Raw genomic sequence first — 17995 nt, forward strand, 5'->3', positions numbered from 1 at the left:
GATGAGATAAACTATCATCATAATGAATCAGATAATGATTTGTCTTTAAATGTGTTTACTAAATTGTTATTTCAGTACGTTAATACAATGGAGATTAGTGATTGTTATGCCTGTATGAAATTACAGTCATCCGTATCAGAAGGGGTGACCTATCACTATATACCTTTAACATATGGTGTGTCATGTAGCGTTTTATCAAGTTTATTCTATGTAACCGGAAATCTTCAGTATTTTTATTCAAACTTAGATGTAGTGTTTTCAGAACTACCTATTCCAAAGAATATGAATCCAGTACTTAGTAGTAAAGATGCACAGTTTATGGGTGAATTTTTCTTAACAATGAATTCAATAGATATAGCAGAGGCACATAGAGATAGCCTAACATGTATATTCCGTGAAGAAGAAAAAGAGTTTTTGAATGTGGTAGAAGAAAGGAGACAGGATTTAATAAAGAAGGCTGCTGAACAGAAATCCTATGTACCTCCATGGGCTGAGAAAGAGGGAATTTATGCCAAGAGCGAGGCTCATTCTGCGATGTCCCTAGACTTTGTGAAAAGGGGAAAAGTCTGCCTCAATAGGTTAAAGACAGATTATAATAACATTTTCATTGGTTCCAGTGAATGTGAACACAACTTCCTAATTTTATGTGGATGGGGACTAAAAGGGGGAACCGATCCTGTAATTCCAGGAGTTTATTATGTATGCAGAAATAATGCCTATTATAGGTTACCTGCAAGATGTATGGGAGCTGTTATTTTGGAATAGTGTTTCCAAAGATTTACCACGTGGACAGAACCAATGGATTCAATTAAATATCTAATGGACTAACACGGATAAGAAGAGCTAGTTTTTCTGAAATTGTAGGTGATATATAACAGGTGACTGCTACAACGCACCTTAGCCAAATTCGATATTACAAAACTGGGTGATTTATACCCAGAGGGGCATATATTCTTGATGTCGAATAACACTCGTTTCCAAGACGTATCCTTTAGGGACAGCTTTGTGCTGGGCGGAATCCGTTCGGCTCTTCGCGCCACATTGCCTAACTTCCCCATTGAACCTGAATCGTTCACTCCTCTTACATTGATTATCGAAAGCGAGAATGGTGCTCATCTAATATCTAAACTATATAAAACATGTGCTAGTATGAGGCCGGTGAACGACGGCACGGCCTGCAAAGAATGGAAAATCGCTTTAGGTCGCCCCATTACGGACAAGCAGTGGGCTAAGTGTTGCGCAGTTACAAAGGAAGTCTCCCTCAACAGCAGGCATATACTTCTTCATTCCAAGTTCTTACATCAAATTTACTTTACTCCTGCCAAAGCACACAGACTAGACCCGTCCACACCACATAATTGCCAGAAGTGAGCGGAGCCACATGCAGATTTTGCACACCTCACATGGACGTGTCCCAAGCTCCAGGCCTACTGGGAACAGATACACAGCACACTAGGAGACATGACTAAATTGTCCCTTATCCCCACACCGGAAGTGGCTTTACTGGGCTATACGGTCAACTTCCCCAGAAAGGTTAGAAGATTTGCATCCCTCAGTCTGCTGCTGGCCAAAAGAGAAATAGCTCTACAGTGGGGCCGCAAGTCAGCTCCTACTCTGCAGAATTGGCTGCACAGCATGGCCTATTGTAACACTAACTGTGAGGTCTACGCTAGCATTATGCCTAGCTCTTCCCGCCCTAAAGACATATGGGGCCCCTACCAATCCTATGTGGAGGCATTACGGAAAACCTCCAACTATCAACTGGAACGGGGCATCATCCCAGAGGGTGTGGGATAACAGATTTCATTTCTTTTATATTGTCATGCATATACCCAAGACTCCCCACCATGCAAGTGACCTCTCAAATGTTTCGCCTATAATGTTTGTTGCTTCCAGGGTTCCCGGGAGCTAGCGATTGTCGTCTGGTGGCCACAACTTGGGAATGGGAGAGGCCTACAGGACTGTGATTTTATTGATTTGCTGAGTCCCATACAACAAAAACTATTGACATGTCGTCTTGCAATGCTCAAGGATGTTGTTTTTATTACCGCTTCAAAGATACTGAAACTGACAGTGAACTACCATACCTGTATAAGTTTGATATGTGAAAAATTGGAAAATAAAGTTAAAAAAAAAAAAATTATAGGTGATATCATTAGTGCATTGATACCCTCAGATGGAGTCATTTTAAATTCACGTAAAATGTGCAAATTGTCAACAATAGTTGATCGTCTTTCTACAGATACTGCTGGAGGATGCTTGATCATTAATATAGAAATGGTTGCGATAAGGTCTATGGTTTTACAAAATCATCTCGCTCTTGATATCTTATTGGCAAAAGAGGGCGGAATCTGTGGAATGTTTAAAATTCAGCACTGCTGCACTTACATTTCGGATAAAAGTAAAGAAATTAAAGGGTATATTGAAAATATTACAAGAATGCATGAAGACTTGACCCAACTGGAGGCTGAAAGTGTATGGGGGAAAATAACAAAGAGTATAACATCAATAGGGAAATGGTTTGCTAATTTTGGGAAGTTTTCTAGGTCAACTAATATAACAAGTAGTTGTGATAATGACAATAGTATTGATAGTAATGATCATGTGCAAGTGTTGTCGAAGCAAGGGAAACAGAAGAATAAATTTAGAAAAGGAAGGGAAAGGAAAGAAACGAAAGAGGGAATACAAAGAAATTCAGCTGGAAGAGATAAAAGGAAAGAAAGATATATAAAAAGATGAAAAATTTGAAAGGGAAAGGAGAAACTGACATAGATCAGATGCAAGGAAAGAAAACAGATGTGCTAAAGTTGGCATCTGGGCAGGGATGGGTAATTTTGTGATGGCTCAAAAATGTCATTAGAGAGGGGATTGATGAAGAAAGGTTTAGTGGAAAAGAAACTTCCTCAGATGCAATCCACTCGTTAACTCACTAACAAAGGTATTAATCATGTTTCGTGAATAGCTAATACGCACCACATGAACAAGTGTGTTAGTGACGCTTGCATATGTGTGTACTCACGCAGATAACAATGAAGACAGACTAATACCGCTTTAAACGGGGAACTGTTGTGCGCATGCGTCAACTGCATCTATGTAGTATGACGTATTAATGCTTGGGGGGAACTTCTGGTGCATGAGCAGAAGATACTAAAATGGACTCTTGAAGACTCGCATGCATGGCATCTGCTTACTTGAAACGAAAACAAGCTATTCTACTAACGCTAATGCGGGAAAAATATTAATAAGTAAAGGGGAATAGAGTAGTGGTTGGTGGTATACAGTGTGACCACTTTATTTGTGAAATTAATATTGGTCTTTCTTACTTTATCACTAGTGCGTTTTTGGGCCTCTCACGTAAAACTGGATTAAGATGAGTGACGCAAAGTCCGCGCATGCCCACTGAGTGAAGCTATGAAGGCCATGACAGTGCAATTTGAAAGAGAGACAAGATTGAGTGTTACAAGCATGGGAACAGATGGTGAAAAGTTCAACGATGAGGACTCATTCAGAATGTTGTTAAATGTCTTCAAAATGAACTAAAAGACGTATGAGAACGAAATTTATGAATAAAAATTAAGGGGATGGGTTTGTGAACAATAGCTGAACTGATTTTAATGACATGTAAGCATGGTGTGATGGAGCTTCCCCCTTGCCTGACCAATCATATTTCGTATTTTTACAATATTGAAACTTTAGTGGGTGGAACATGAAGAACGAAACGTGTAACTAAGATATCTTTAGTTAGTTTAGTAGTTAGTCAGGAGAGAGCAGAGACACAGATGCTGAGAGTCGTGGATGCTGTCCTTGCAGACGAAGAGGAAGAATTGCTGAATGCAGATAATGAAGCCATGCTGATGCTGGGAGAGATGCTGATGAAGGGCCGAATGCAGAACCTGAAGCAGAACTTTCTATCCTAATTAATTTCGTCAGATCAGAAGATCGCGGAAGAATCTCGAAGAGGAAGAGAGTGTCAGAGAGGGGTGCGGCGCAATTGTCGGTATTCTAGAGAGGTCAACTATCCTGTCCTGAATCCTGTCCTGAAATCTTTGTCTCCTGACCTATCCCGGGGCACCCTTACCAGCCCTTTGGCCAGGGGGTTCGTCTTTCACACCATCCTTGGTAAATACAATTTCTCGTTATTTCCAAATGCTCTTTTCTCTCTGTCCTCTCCCTTTCTGAACATTGATTATTGCTTGAGTCCGAGGTAAATGTTGTTTGTGTCGAATTTTCTCTCCAATGAATGTTAGTGACTGCACTGTATTTTGGAATGGTTCACATGCATTTAATTTAGATAAAGATGTAAACCTTCCTGAGTCTGTGGTTATTTACTTTAAATAAAGAATAGTTAGAGTTATGTTAATTATCACCATCAACTAGTTCAACTAATGGTACATCGACCAGAGGAAAGAACTTTTTGATCAGTGAAAAAATTAGTTAGGAGTATGAAATAACTAATCTTGAATATTGTGAGAAATATATATTAAAACCTTTGACCAAACCAGCGGTTTACTCGATCCTGTGTTTATGGGCACAGGTGAGTATATGGTAGTAGAGTATCTGTTGTTGGTGAAACGCTGGATCAGACTCAGCACATGCAGGAATCACTGCTACAATTTCATTACTGAAGCGGCGACACTGTTGGCCAAGTTTGTCTAAACAAACATAGGCTTATGTCTTACAGTGCGACATCTGTCAGCCGATGAAGGGTTCCACCGTAGCACGGCCACCACAATCACAATTACTCATTTAGCCAGACCTCTCGCATGTGTCAATTTGGATCACATCGGCCCCTCAAGTTCAGACGGGGCCTACAAGTACATCTCGGTGGCAGTGGATTCATGCTCTAGATTTCTACGGGTTTGGCCACAGCGCTCGGCTAACGCTCGAATTGTTATAAAGGATTTGCGAGTCTTCATCGGGACATAAGCAATTGGCACGTTACATTCCAACTGTGGCTCTCGGGCTTACAAGGAAGCCATGGAAAGTATGGGTGTGGCCTTGTGGTACTCCCCCCTACCATCCCGAGGGAAATTCAATGGGGAGAGGAAAAACCGGGACCTAAAGCAATCCTTAACAGTAAGGGTATTAGGTGCTGGCGATAGTTGCGTCAATCACCTACATGAGGTCCATAAGGCAATAAACAATATGACAAAAAAATCCTTGGGAGGACCTACCCCCTATGAGATCCTGTTTGGGACAAGAATGTGGGTACCTGACCTCGATTGTGTCAGCACAGTGGCAGATGTAAAACCATTCGAATTGAATGAACGTTCGGCTGTTTTACAGGAACTCAATGAATTCCGGGCATTACAAAGCAACGTCCAAGTAAAACGCACTGCCACTGAGGAAGTGAAACCGGTTCTGGCAAGACCTGTCTGGGTCCCATAGATTGGGGACCTGGTCAGAGAAAAGATCATGGACAAGAAGGAGTTTGGGCCATCTTACAGAACGCCTTTACCTGTCCTGGCGGTTCAAGGAACAAGAACTGTACTTCTTCCACCTCTTGCTGGCAAAAAAGAAAGCATATTCATTTCCATTGATCTGATCAAACCACACTATGTGGCCGATTCTCAACAGTAGGCAGCATGGAATCCTGAGTAGCCGCAGATATCCTGTTGATACTATATAGTAAGTTCAAATGGAAAGACTAATAACGTTTCAAGAGCCTTCTGCGCAAAGTACAGGAGTATCTAATAAAGGAGTACGAATTACACCTGTTGGAATTGAACAACATCCAAATGAAACTGAAATACAAATTGCAATTTGGCCCAATAACGAAGTTTACATCAATGTGCCTTCACAAGAAGCAACTGCCAATTCTACAAACATTGCTGACCTCCCAAAGACAGATCGAACTGCGTCTGGCTACTTCATCAACTTTGATGACTTTTCTTCAGATCCAGGTGAACCTGCGCACACGCCACCCATTTCCAGAAAAGAACAATTTCGACAATTCTATCCCTGGCTGAAAAAGACTTACTTTGTGTCCCCTTGGTTGCATCTTTGTCTTCCTGTTCCTGTTAATTTGGATTAGTATAGTAACTGTCTTTTTCCTGCTACTGAATTGACATTACATCCCACAACGCTCTACAGTACAATCTGTGAACTAGGTCCTGAAACCTCATAAGTCATCACACCGTGAACAAAGAGACTTGTCCCTAGTGAACACTACAGCAGTTCCAGTACTGGATGGTATTGTTTAGGATAGGGTTTCATGTGATGTATTTGGTCCTACTACACATTTGAAAATTCCACATGTATTTAAAATGTCATTGAATGATTTCATCACCCAGAGCACACTCTCTGATGATTTAGACATTGAGACTTTAAACACTATGCTCTCAGATCTAGAACAATCTGCTGCATTTTCTTACAGAGAATTGTATGAAGATACACCTGACTTCGACAGTATGTATTGTTACCATCATTATGGTCATCACTTTTTGCACAAAGCAAGATTCCCGTGCACTATTAACACTTACCATGAATGGGAACACTGCCAGACACCACCGAAAGGTAGTTCTACCACATTCACACAGAAATGTGCATACTTTTCAGGGTTCAATACATCATACCCTATGTCATACTACTATAAATTAGTACAAAGTAATGCAACTGCGAAGAAAATGATGCTGACAAACACCAAGATGATATATTCAGCACCCTTTCTCTACCAACTGTCTATACAGGGTTTAGACTACTGGAGGGAGATGTTAGACACAAAATCCATCTGGGGACGAAACAATGGCAGGTTCAGGTGTCAGAGGTTTTATTTAGAGCTTGCCTCATTCGATTACAGATAATGTTCCTGAACAGAACAGTGCAACAGATTACCTGCATGCAGGGATGCACAGTGCACCATGCTGCACATTGAAAAATTGGAGAGGTTACCTCTTACAATAGCAGAGTCACCATCTACGGAATGGCTAATTCATGGCTATGAACAGAATAAATTATAAACAAACGCACTCAATTTGAACTGATTTCAAAAAAATTCCATTGGATTAACAAAGTTGTTGGTGTTGATGAGTTAATCCTCCTGAGAGTGAGGATGAAGAATAAATCAATAGCGCTGTCCTTCGTGAAGGGGCGTCCCCCAATAGCACTCGATAAAAAATGTAAACACGTGCAGTCAAGTTCTTTTGATGAATTTATTATTAAGTATAATTGAATAAACTCACATTTTCATCATTTTGGCTTTCATATATCAATGAATTGAATCCATGTTTCAAAAAGAACGAACTTAGATTTAGCATAAGCCAGATATGCAATTGAACGTGAGTTCCACTTGTTGTACAGTGGCCCAATGCATTTCGGGCCGTAGCCCTTCCTCAGGGACCGTGTATCTGTGAAAGTCAAGAGTGTTTATATCAGTAAAGGCATCGTATATAATACGAGACGGTGGTATGAAAAGTGTGCGTCTAAATACACTGCACATAGTGAATATTGAAGAATCAGTGATAGTGCTCGTTACTTAGTGTAACTGTTAAACAAGGGTGACGCTCACCGAGAAAGGCGTGCCCGTGAAAATACGATGAAGAAAAGTCGAAAGAGTTTGTACCATAGAAATAAGCCCAAGAATAGCAGAAAGCAGAATTTAAAAAACGCTTACTTTGTTCAATACGATATCGATGTCCGCATGATGCAAGATAATTCTAAAAAAATAATACAAGGGTGTAAGATCCCGAAAGATCTGTACAAATGAATAAAAATCGTACGGAATCCCCGACATATCTACCTAGAAGTTGTGAAGTTTCGTGCTCAGACTCGGACATACTCTACTTCCGGGTGATACGTGCGTGGATTACCAGAGACGTATTTAAATAGGGGTAAAACATCACGTGATTCTTTGAAAAATGGATACACATACACGCAATGTGTTTTAAAGTTAATCAAAATTGTATAGATGAGAATAAGAAAAAAGCGAGAGACAGAGGTGTATCTCTCAAATAATAATAACAAGTCACGTAATTATAAATATGAAAGAAAAAATATTTTGAGAATGGTACCATCACAAGAGAGGACAAGGAGTATCTTTATAAAAAGAATCCAGCAATACCCTATCTGTACATGATTCCAAAAATACACAAGCATGCTACGTTACCACCTTTTCGACCAATTGTATCAAATGTGAATTCTCTTCATGAACCGATAGGGAGATACTTGGACAGGCACCTACAGCCATTAGTGCAGAATATGACAACATACATCAAGGACACTACAGATTTTCTCAACTTATTGGAACTCAAACCACAAATCACAGAGCATACCCTCCTATGCACAATTGATGTTAAATCATTATACACTTCCATTCCCCACAACTTGGGAATTTCAGCAGTAGAATATTTTCTCATTCACAGTAATAAAGACCATTCATTAAACATTTTTTTAATGGAACTTTTACATTTTACTTTGTACCATTCCTACTTTAAGTGGCAAGACAAGTATTACATTCAATCATCGGGCACTTCAATGGGCAATTGTGCCGCACCGACCTATGAAAATCTGTTCATGAACAGATACTCAAGGTATCCACACGTGAACCTATTAAAGCTACAGGCACATTACCTTGTTATAACTGTGGAAACTAACGCCATCATCAAAGGGGACACTATTCGACACCCACACACAGGAATTCCTATCAAATTAAAGGTAATTGCCAATTGCAACAGTGAAAATGTCATCTACCTTTTGAAATGCCCATGTGGATTTGTATACATTGGCAAAACTGAAAGAAAACTAAGAATTTGCGTCAATGAACACAAGTCAAACATTCCTACTAAAAATCCCAAATCACCAGTAGCAGTTCATTTTAACGAACTCAAACACAATGTCAGCCAACTACGGTTTTGTGTCCTTGAACAAATAACACCCAAGCCTGGTCAGGACCTTACAAAATCTCTTCTACAGAGAGAAACATTTTGGATTTACCGTTTGAACACCACCAATCCCAACGGATTAAATGAAAAATTTGAATTTAGTTGCTTTCTTTGAGATTCATCAAACATCTTTATTACAATATGTTTTACAACGCATTTTCATGTTATGTGTTATTTTACATATGTTGAGCATTTGTTGATACGTGTTGTTTACGCATGTTAAAACACTGTTCACTAGTCCTTTATATGCACTTTCTTTCACATTTTTTTACTTCATTCAAGCAACACACATCACTTCTTGTATTATACACAGAATAGAATCTTTTTTATCATCTTTCTCATTTCACCGGTGATAGCAAGTTTCAGTTAAGTCTGAGTCATCTTTCTTCCTTTTCATTGTACCACGAGGCTCAATACGTCCTCCCAAACTACAAATTCTTCAGTGTTTATTAATCACGTTACCCGGGAAACACCTACGCGTTGTTACAATCAAATAGATTTTTGACACATTCACTGACATTTTCGGAGATTACCAATGTATTTTTTTTCATTTTATTTTCGACCGCGGTGTTACACAAATATATCATTTGTTAACATCTTTTTAACGCGTCATCACGTGACGCTTCGTTCATATTTTTTCTTTCATATTTATAATTACGTGACTTGTTATTATTATTTGAGAGATACACCTCTGTCTCTCGCTTTTTTCTTATTCTCATCCGTACGATTTTGATTAACTTTAAAACACATTACGTGTATGTGTATCCATTTTTCAAAGAATCACGGGATGTTTTATCCCTATTTAAATACGTCTCTGGTAATCCACGCACGCATCACCCGGAAGTAGAGTATGTCCGAATCTGAGCACGAAACTTCACAACTTCTAGGTAAGACATGTCGGGGATTCCGTACGATTTTTATTCATTTGTACAGATCTTTCGGGATCTTACACCCTTGTATTATTTTTTTAGAACTATCTTGCATCATGCGGATATCGATATCGTATTGAACAAAGTAAGCGTTTTTTTAATTCTGCTTTCTGCTACTCTTGGGCTTATTTCTATGGTACAAACTCTTTCGACTTTTCTTCACCGTATTTTCACGGGCATGCCTTTCTCGGTGAGCGTCACCCTTGTTTAACAGTTACACTAAGTAACGAGCACTATCACTGATTCTTCAATATTCACTATGTGAAGTGTATTTAGATGCACACTTTTCATACCACCATCTCTTAATATATATGATGCCTTGACTGATATAAATACACTTGACTTTCACAGATACACGGTCCCTGAGGAAGGGCTACGGCCCGAAATGCATTGGGCCACTGTACAACAAGTGGAACTCACGTTCAATTGCATATCTGGCTTATGCTAAATCTATGTTCGTTCTTTTTGAAACATGGATTCAATTCATTGATATATGAAAGCCAAATTGATGAAAATTTGAGTTTATTCAACTATACTTAATAATAAATTCATCAAAAGAACTTGACTGCATGTGTTTACATTTTTTATCGAGTGCTATTGGGGGACGCCCCTTCACGAAGGACAGCGCTATTGATTAATTCATGGCTATATCACACTGCCGATCACGACATTCCAGTTCCTATACTGCCTTCGATACATCTGAGCAGGCAGGAATAAAGCGTTGGGTGAAGGGTACATACAGGAAACCTGTGAGTTACCGTACAAATATAGGTGCAGAAGTAAGGACACTGAAGTTTTCTTAAGTGGAACAGACTATGAGAAGGCTTTAAGTGGATCGTAAGTGTGTAAGGAGGTCTTGCTTCACGGAGCGTGTAATGCTTTAATAGCGAACTTATCTTGCTACTTGAAAGGCTCCCCAGCTGCAGTGATTCATCCAGTATTCAAGTTACTTTCGAATGGGAGTTATTTAATGCTGAGTGATCAAGGCTGTTGCAGGATGGCACCAGGCATCACATATCTAGTCACAGTAAACCTCAGGGTTGTTTGTTGTAAGCAAGTATTGTTTCCCCCAGCTCCCCTAGTTAGGGAGGCACCACTATGGCCTTTCGTTGAATGTTTCCAATGAAAGGTTTGATTCGCTGAGCAGACTTAAAGCCATGTTGTTTCAACAAAATGTGGCCTTGACTTCAGCCTGAGAGACTTTTGATCTCTAGGTTGCAAGGTCTTCAGCAGAGATACAGACTCTGATCCATACGAACCTCCTGATCCATTTTGGACAAATGGTTCATCGTATCTTTAACATGTCTGATACGAGTGGTATCGTACACTTATTTAAGTGTCTTGGATCAGGTCTCTTAACCACCTTTCAGACCATCTTCAGAGCAATTCCAGCTTTCATACACTCCATACTTGAAAGCGTTTTTTGGAGGGCTTCCTTTGGTCCTGCTATTAGTGGCAAGCATCCCGATTTTAATCCTACTGATTCGCAATGGACATCTCAATCCCTCAAGGCATGGAGAGAACACTGCTGGAATGACGTTGTCATAAGAGTATGGTGTTCTACCGGACTACACCTCAGCTTCAAGAGCTGAGTGAGCATTGGTTCCTGTCTTTTAGACCAGTCTGGCTAGACTGTGTCCTTCCTGTGTTCCGCTGCCTCTTCTGCGGATTCGGTGTGTGTTGAATCTGTATCTGACACCTCCATCGGTTGAGCCACTTGACATAGACGTGCTCCTGGAGCCCTTGCAGGACCCACGTGTACAGTTGTCCACAACGTATTCCCATGTTGATGATGGCATTTCTGGAGCCTCAAAGGAATGCTTCAGCTTCTTTTGGCAGGGAAATCGTCTCTGCTCTAGAGGTTCGGGCATCGGTTTCAGGCATGCAGGAATCTAATTCTTCCTCGGCGGCAGCTGTGGGAACCAGAGATGACCAACTTTGCTCACTCAATACTATCTTGGAAACTTTGGAGGAATTGTCACTTGCGTATGCAATGTTCAGTGATATCGAGTCTTCAGCACAGGATTCCTAAACATTCTGGCCTTTCCTATGTTGGAAACTATTCAGCATTTTTTAAACATTTACAAATTTGAAGGTCGTAACTGACTTTGTTTTATTTTTCTCCTTCTCTGCTCTAACTGAGCGTAATAGCTTTCAAGGTGCTCAGTGCAATAATAACTATATATACAAGTTTAGAGGACCTTCTGAACACTTTAAGGAAAAATGACTTTCTTTTATGAACATTTTTTGTGTTTTTAAAGTGCTTTTAGTACTTTTTTTGTAAATGATTTGTATGCTTTTTTGGCCTTAGATTTATCATTATCTAGCTGACCCTGTTGACCTTTTGATGAGGAGTGGGTGTCATGTCCTTTAGGCTAGTCCTTTAGGCTAGCCCTTTCTACATACAGTGTCCCATCCACACGACAATGACGACCTTTTACCTAGCAGCCTGCTCCTTTCTCTTCGACACCAGGCTCTTGATATTCTATCATAATCCCTGTACCTGATGTACATAAACATGTCCTCAGGCACGGCATAATTACTCTGTATAAGGGTCACCACTTTTTTCATCCTTGGCCAACAGCCCGCTGTGCATGATCGCATTTGTTTGGGAAAACATTTATGATTGTTCTTAAAACATTTATGAATGTTTTCAGAACATATCGATTCTAGAAGAAACTCTGGAGTGACCACTTTAGTATAGAAGACCCTTATTTCACCATACAAATTAGAGGAGAATTCCTTGCAAGCGGACACAGGGTCCTGCATGCTGAATCTTTAAGACGCAGCAGTCTGAAATCCCTTGCGGGGTGTCATCCTCGAAGCAGAGATGGAGTCCTTCGTTCGCAATCATCAGGTCAAGGGGCTGGTTCTCCCTTAAGGAGTTTCTTGGCTATATATCTTAGTTGGCGATCGAAACGCATCATGGCAGGCACTATGCCTGAGCTATACTGGAGTTTTCACTTATTGGAAATAAATCACTGCAACTGAAGAAAGTAGTTGGAGTTTGCCATATTCTTCTATGTGGCGTGGTCCGTACCTGGGCAGTTCCGTTGTGGATATAGACGTGCCAGGATATTATATATATATCAGTACGATCGGTACAACATGAAATTGGAAATACTTGTTTTGGTATTATTATGATTTAATGATATCAATATGGGAAAAGGGTATTATACCCATAATGTTTCCCTTTTCAATTTCTGTTACTCATTTGTCAAAGGTTCACTTACAGATGGTTTTAACCCATTTTATAATGTGTCTTAGGATTTTTTATAAAATGTGAGTGTTTATATAACCTTGTTTTTAACCCTGTTTCACCTTATATGACTTTTAATAAGTATATTTATTTATATATTTATTAATCATGAGTGTCTGGTATTTAGACCATAAACTTGCGTTATTTTGCACATAGTGTTACTTTGAACATAGAGGTGTATCAAATTGGAATTCACAATTTGTATTGGAAAATCTGAAAGCGAATTACGCAGCATTATGCTGAAATGTTTTCAGTGTCTATGCTTTAGACACGGAAGTGTTTGCTTATCCTTCCCGCGCACTGTCACTTTAAATGGTGTAGTAAGAACCATGTGGTGTATCATGTGACCAAGGCTCCTAGAGGGCTTAAACGCGTAATGGCGGCGGTGCAGGGCACGAAATAAAACTTTGAAGCACTGAATCTGGGTTCGCCTCGTCTTTTCCTAGTATACGGATTGTGGGACGAGTACTGGATATATATATATATATATATATGCATATACATGCTACACCTACAAATTTAGGATAGGTTCATTTAGGCAAATTACTTAGGGCATACATTTTAGGAATATGCAAGTGCTACTGTACTTATCTGAACTGCTTATGTTCATCCTATTAGCACTATGGTAGGAATGTATCTAATATTTACTATCTTGGTACTTGCAATCTCTTTCGTATGCTTCTGTATCCCGATTGTCGCAGCAAATATGTTTTACACAATACTGACGCTGGACCAATAAATACTTATTGAAAGGTCCTAATCGCCATTGTGTGTATTTTCTGAGGATAAGTGGGCACGAGTGACTGAGCGAAAAGTACTGTACTGTCTTCCACGATCCCTAAAGAATCAGGGATGTCATGTTCAGTGGTTGCTAGAAAGTACCTACACCACTGTAAGATACAGGGGGTGATAGTGGCACAGTAGAGCGGGCTGGTCTAACTGCTGACATATCCTGTGGGGGTGTCCGGAAGCGGTAGGACACCAAGCCCTCAGTTTAGGTCATCCAAAACGCACAGGTCCTGGGGATTCCTAGGAATTACATGACAACATAATGTTGCCAGATGAGTCAATGGCATAGGTGACACTGTGGTCCAGGCTTGCTTTCCAGGTCTGTTTTAACAGCGCAGATGTTGCTAAGCACCATGTGATCAACCTAAAACAGTTCTTAAAGGCACTACCAGTAGAGGTGCTTTGGCTCTGCCCTTTTGTTGGTAGCTAGGCGTACATGTTTTGATTTGATAGAAGCTGTGCTTTGCCTCAACAGGTATTTGCCCTTCACACAGTTCTGATCATTTCTTTTATTTATCCAGGTGCCTACGCTTGATTTTACAGGGGTACACCCATGACACTGTAATGCTGTTAAAGTGTCTTAGATAACTAGATAATTTATGATTTTATTTTTCTCTGGCAGAAGCACAGATAGAAGGTGGGCAGCCATAAGGAATTTATTGGAGTCCCAGTACCCTCCCCTTCCATCATTAACTTTAGACTTCAGCATGCACATTTGGGTTTAAAAACTGTTTTGAATACCCAGGGATATGCTAACCTACATGAATGTTTAAGTCTGGCTTGACAGAACAACTGTTACCTGAATTTATATGCTCAACAAAAAAGAACTTTCAGCGTACAAGTGAAAGAGGGGCTTAAGCTCCATTCATATGATTGTTCCATGGAGTATTTAATTGGGCTACAATTGTGGGCTTTCACTAAAAAGTCTGTTTCTGTTGCACTTTTTGGCTTGTGTTAAAGCTTATACTTGATACAGCAGGACTGAGCTGGTTAGGGATGGAAGCCAATGATCATGGCTATAGATTTGATCTGTGTATCATGAAGTGTTATGAAAAAGATACTAGATCTGAGATGTTTGTTGTGAAAAGCATTTTAAAGTCATTAGGCATTTAAGTGCCAATTGTTATAATGCTATAATAAAGCCTAACAAAAGGCATTTTGGAACATGGAATCTAATAGGTTACAGTAGTAGCCAATGATTTTGGTGTTAGTTACCCCATGTTACAAACTACGGATACATAGAGATTTCTCTGTGAGAATCCATGGTAGGTCCTTTTGGAAGATGTAGTACTTTCCTTTACCAGCTGTATTTTTATATATTTTTCTAATTGTATGTACTATGAATCTTATGGTTGCCTATTGGAAAAGCTCAAACTCAAACTGTAGGCCTGAGTTGGTTATGGTGACAAGCTATAGACCTGGTAGGTGCATTAGGAAACGCTATGTCTGGTGATATAGGTCTGGTCTGCCTATTATGAAACTTTACAACAAAGGTAGTTGGTCTGATTTATTAATTGTGAAAAGCATTTGTTAAAGCCAATAAGCTTTTAATAGTTGGTTGCTATCACATTGTGTTATAGGCTACAGACAAGTATTTTGTTACATGTAATCCCACAGATTATAGTAGTAGGCAAGGATTTCGATGTAGGCCTCCCAACTCTGACAAACCTTTGGTGTTTTCACTGTGATGATTCTTGTTAGTCTTGTTGAGAGTGGTTATATATTGTTTTGGGAGCTGTATTTTTCCTTACATTTGTAATTTTATAACTGTATAAATGTTGGTTGCGATTTTATGTGCACTTGAAAAGGTCATTGTAAGGTAAGGTGGAAAGTCAATGATAAAGGATAAAGGCTTCATTAACTCATTGGGAAACGTCATGCCAGATTTCATAGGATTGATCTGTTAATCATAAAACATTACAGCAAAGCCAGTAGGCCTGACCTACCTATTGTGAAAACTGCGTATTAAAGATAATAGGCTTTCAAGGATGGACTATTATTACCCTGTGCAAAAGCCTGAAGGAAGGTGTTTTGTCACAGATTACCGTTGTACTGTGGGCAAAGAAGCTATGCACTACAATAATCCTGGTTAGGCTCTCTTTCGAGAGACAATATTTTGCTTTGCCAACTGTCATTTTGTATACATGAGCAATTTTGTGACTGTATGTCAATTGGCTGCTTTGTAGAAAGCTTACGATCCGTACAGTAGGCTTGAGTTGGTTATGGTGACATGCCAATTATAACTGCTATCGGCCTGATTGTTTATTATAAAGGTTTTATGATATCCGCAATAGGCTTCGCAAATTGATTGTGAAAAACATATGTTGAAATCAATTGGCCTTTAAAGTTGCATTGTTATTACTCTGAATTAAACCCAACATGGGACTTCATAGATGGACTCAGCAGGGGAGGGTTTTGGTGTTTACTACCCCCTCCGACATACTATGGGTATAACAAATTTGCACTGTGAGAATCCTTACTAAGCCCTATTAGGAGAGACAGTATTTTCCTTTTTGAACTGTAATTTTATATACATTTGCAATTTTATGACTGTATGCCTGATTGCTGCCTTGTGGGAAAACGTACTCTCAGTACAGTAGGCCTGAGTTGGTTAAAGTGACAAGCCAATGATAACACCTATAGGTTTGACTGGGTTACGTAGTTATTACAAAGGCAGTAGGCCTGGCTTATTATAGAAAATACATGCTAAATCCAATAGGCCTCTAAGAGTGAATTATTGTCACATTATTTTATAGGCTATTAGAGGTATTTGATTAATAGTAATCTCATAGATTACCATAGCAGTCAAGCATTTTGGTATTGGTCACCCAATCTGACACATCGTAGGAGAAGAATTTCACTCTGATGATACTTGTCAGGCCGTATTGAGCGTGGTTGTATACTGTTTTACAACTGAAATGTTTATATATTTGTAATTGTACAATGTGTGCATGATCTGTGGCAGTTTAGGCACACTTCTGTAGCCCTGTGTTGTAGTATATAGCGCTGAGCCATTGTTAAAGGCTAGATGCCTATTGGTTCACTGGGAAAAGCTTTGTCAGATTCCTGAGTTGTGATCTGTTTAAATGGAAACATTATGACAAAGCAAATAGGCCGTATTTACTTATAGTGAAAAGCGTCTGTTAAAGCAATCGATTTTTAAGGGTAAATAGTTATTACACTCTGCAAAAGCCTGAAGGCAGGTGTTTTTTACATGGAATTGCACAGATGACCTCGGTAAGCAGGGGCTTTAGTAAGGGTGACCCACCCTAACAAACCATGGGGAGAGACAATTTGCACTATGGTAATCGTTATCAGGATCTATTAATAGAGGTTTTTATATATTTTTAACAATAGCAGTTGTACTAATTTGTAATTTTATAAGTTGTTGTTTTATAGTTTTATACACTGTTATGGAGATAAGCCAATTATAACAGCAAGAGGCCGGATTGGTTCACTCAGAAAAAATATTAAAGTGGCCACAGATCTGATCTGTTTATTATGAAAATGTCTGATAAATGCAGTAGGCCTGACACATTGATTGTGAAAAGCATATGTTAATGTGTATATAATTAGGCCTGGGTGAAACTATTCAGAATTCAGCAGAGTTCTGTGTGTGGGCAGAGCATTACTTTGCCACCCCTTGAGCTTAATGGGGTGTCTCCTAAGAAGTTGGTAGGACTCTGAAGGGTTGCCTAGCACCCCTGGCACTACACCAATTTGTGTGTTTGAATTAAGGAAAAGGTTCCAAAAAACAGGTCTCATGAGCCATCTTGTCAAAAAGTGATGTATCCCTCTAAGACTGAAGCAGCAGAACGTCTCATTATTCTCATTTGACCTCAGTCAGCATGGACCATTCTGCATGCCCTCGTGAAGACGACAGGTGCAACAACAGGCCACTCCGCCGCTCTAATGAACAAACAAGACAATGAAAATGGTAACAACTTTCCAAAGTCACATAAGTACTCAGCCCAAATCTTTGCACACCGCTGCACAATGTGCCTTAATGTAGTATCAGGGGGACCACCGCAGACTTATTTTCCGCAGCTGCTGCAGGTTAAGGTGGGTTTTGGAGGTTGTCAGAGGTTGTTGAGCAGGGCACGCTGCTTGTGCCTGGGCTGGCGCACTCTCACCCGAGG

At 39.7% G+C, this 17995-nt stretch overlaps 1 protein-coding gene across 7 annotated transcripts in view; it reads right to left on the reverse strand.

The window, feature by feature from the left end:
• LOC146811923 (sulfotransferase 1C2-like) overlaps positions 1-17995 on the reverse strand; it is a 393580-nt gene that overhangs the window by 294332 nt on the left and 81253 nt on the right. The window lies entirely within an intron of this gene.

This window comes from Triturus cristatus, chromosome 7, assembly GCF_964204655.1.
Source record: "Triturus cristatus chromosome 7, aTriCri1.1, whole genome shotgun sequence".
In the NCBI taxonomy this organism is placed as follows: domain Eukaryota; kingdom Metazoa; phylum Chordata; class Amphibia; order Caudata; family Salamandridae; genus Triturus; species Triturus cristatus.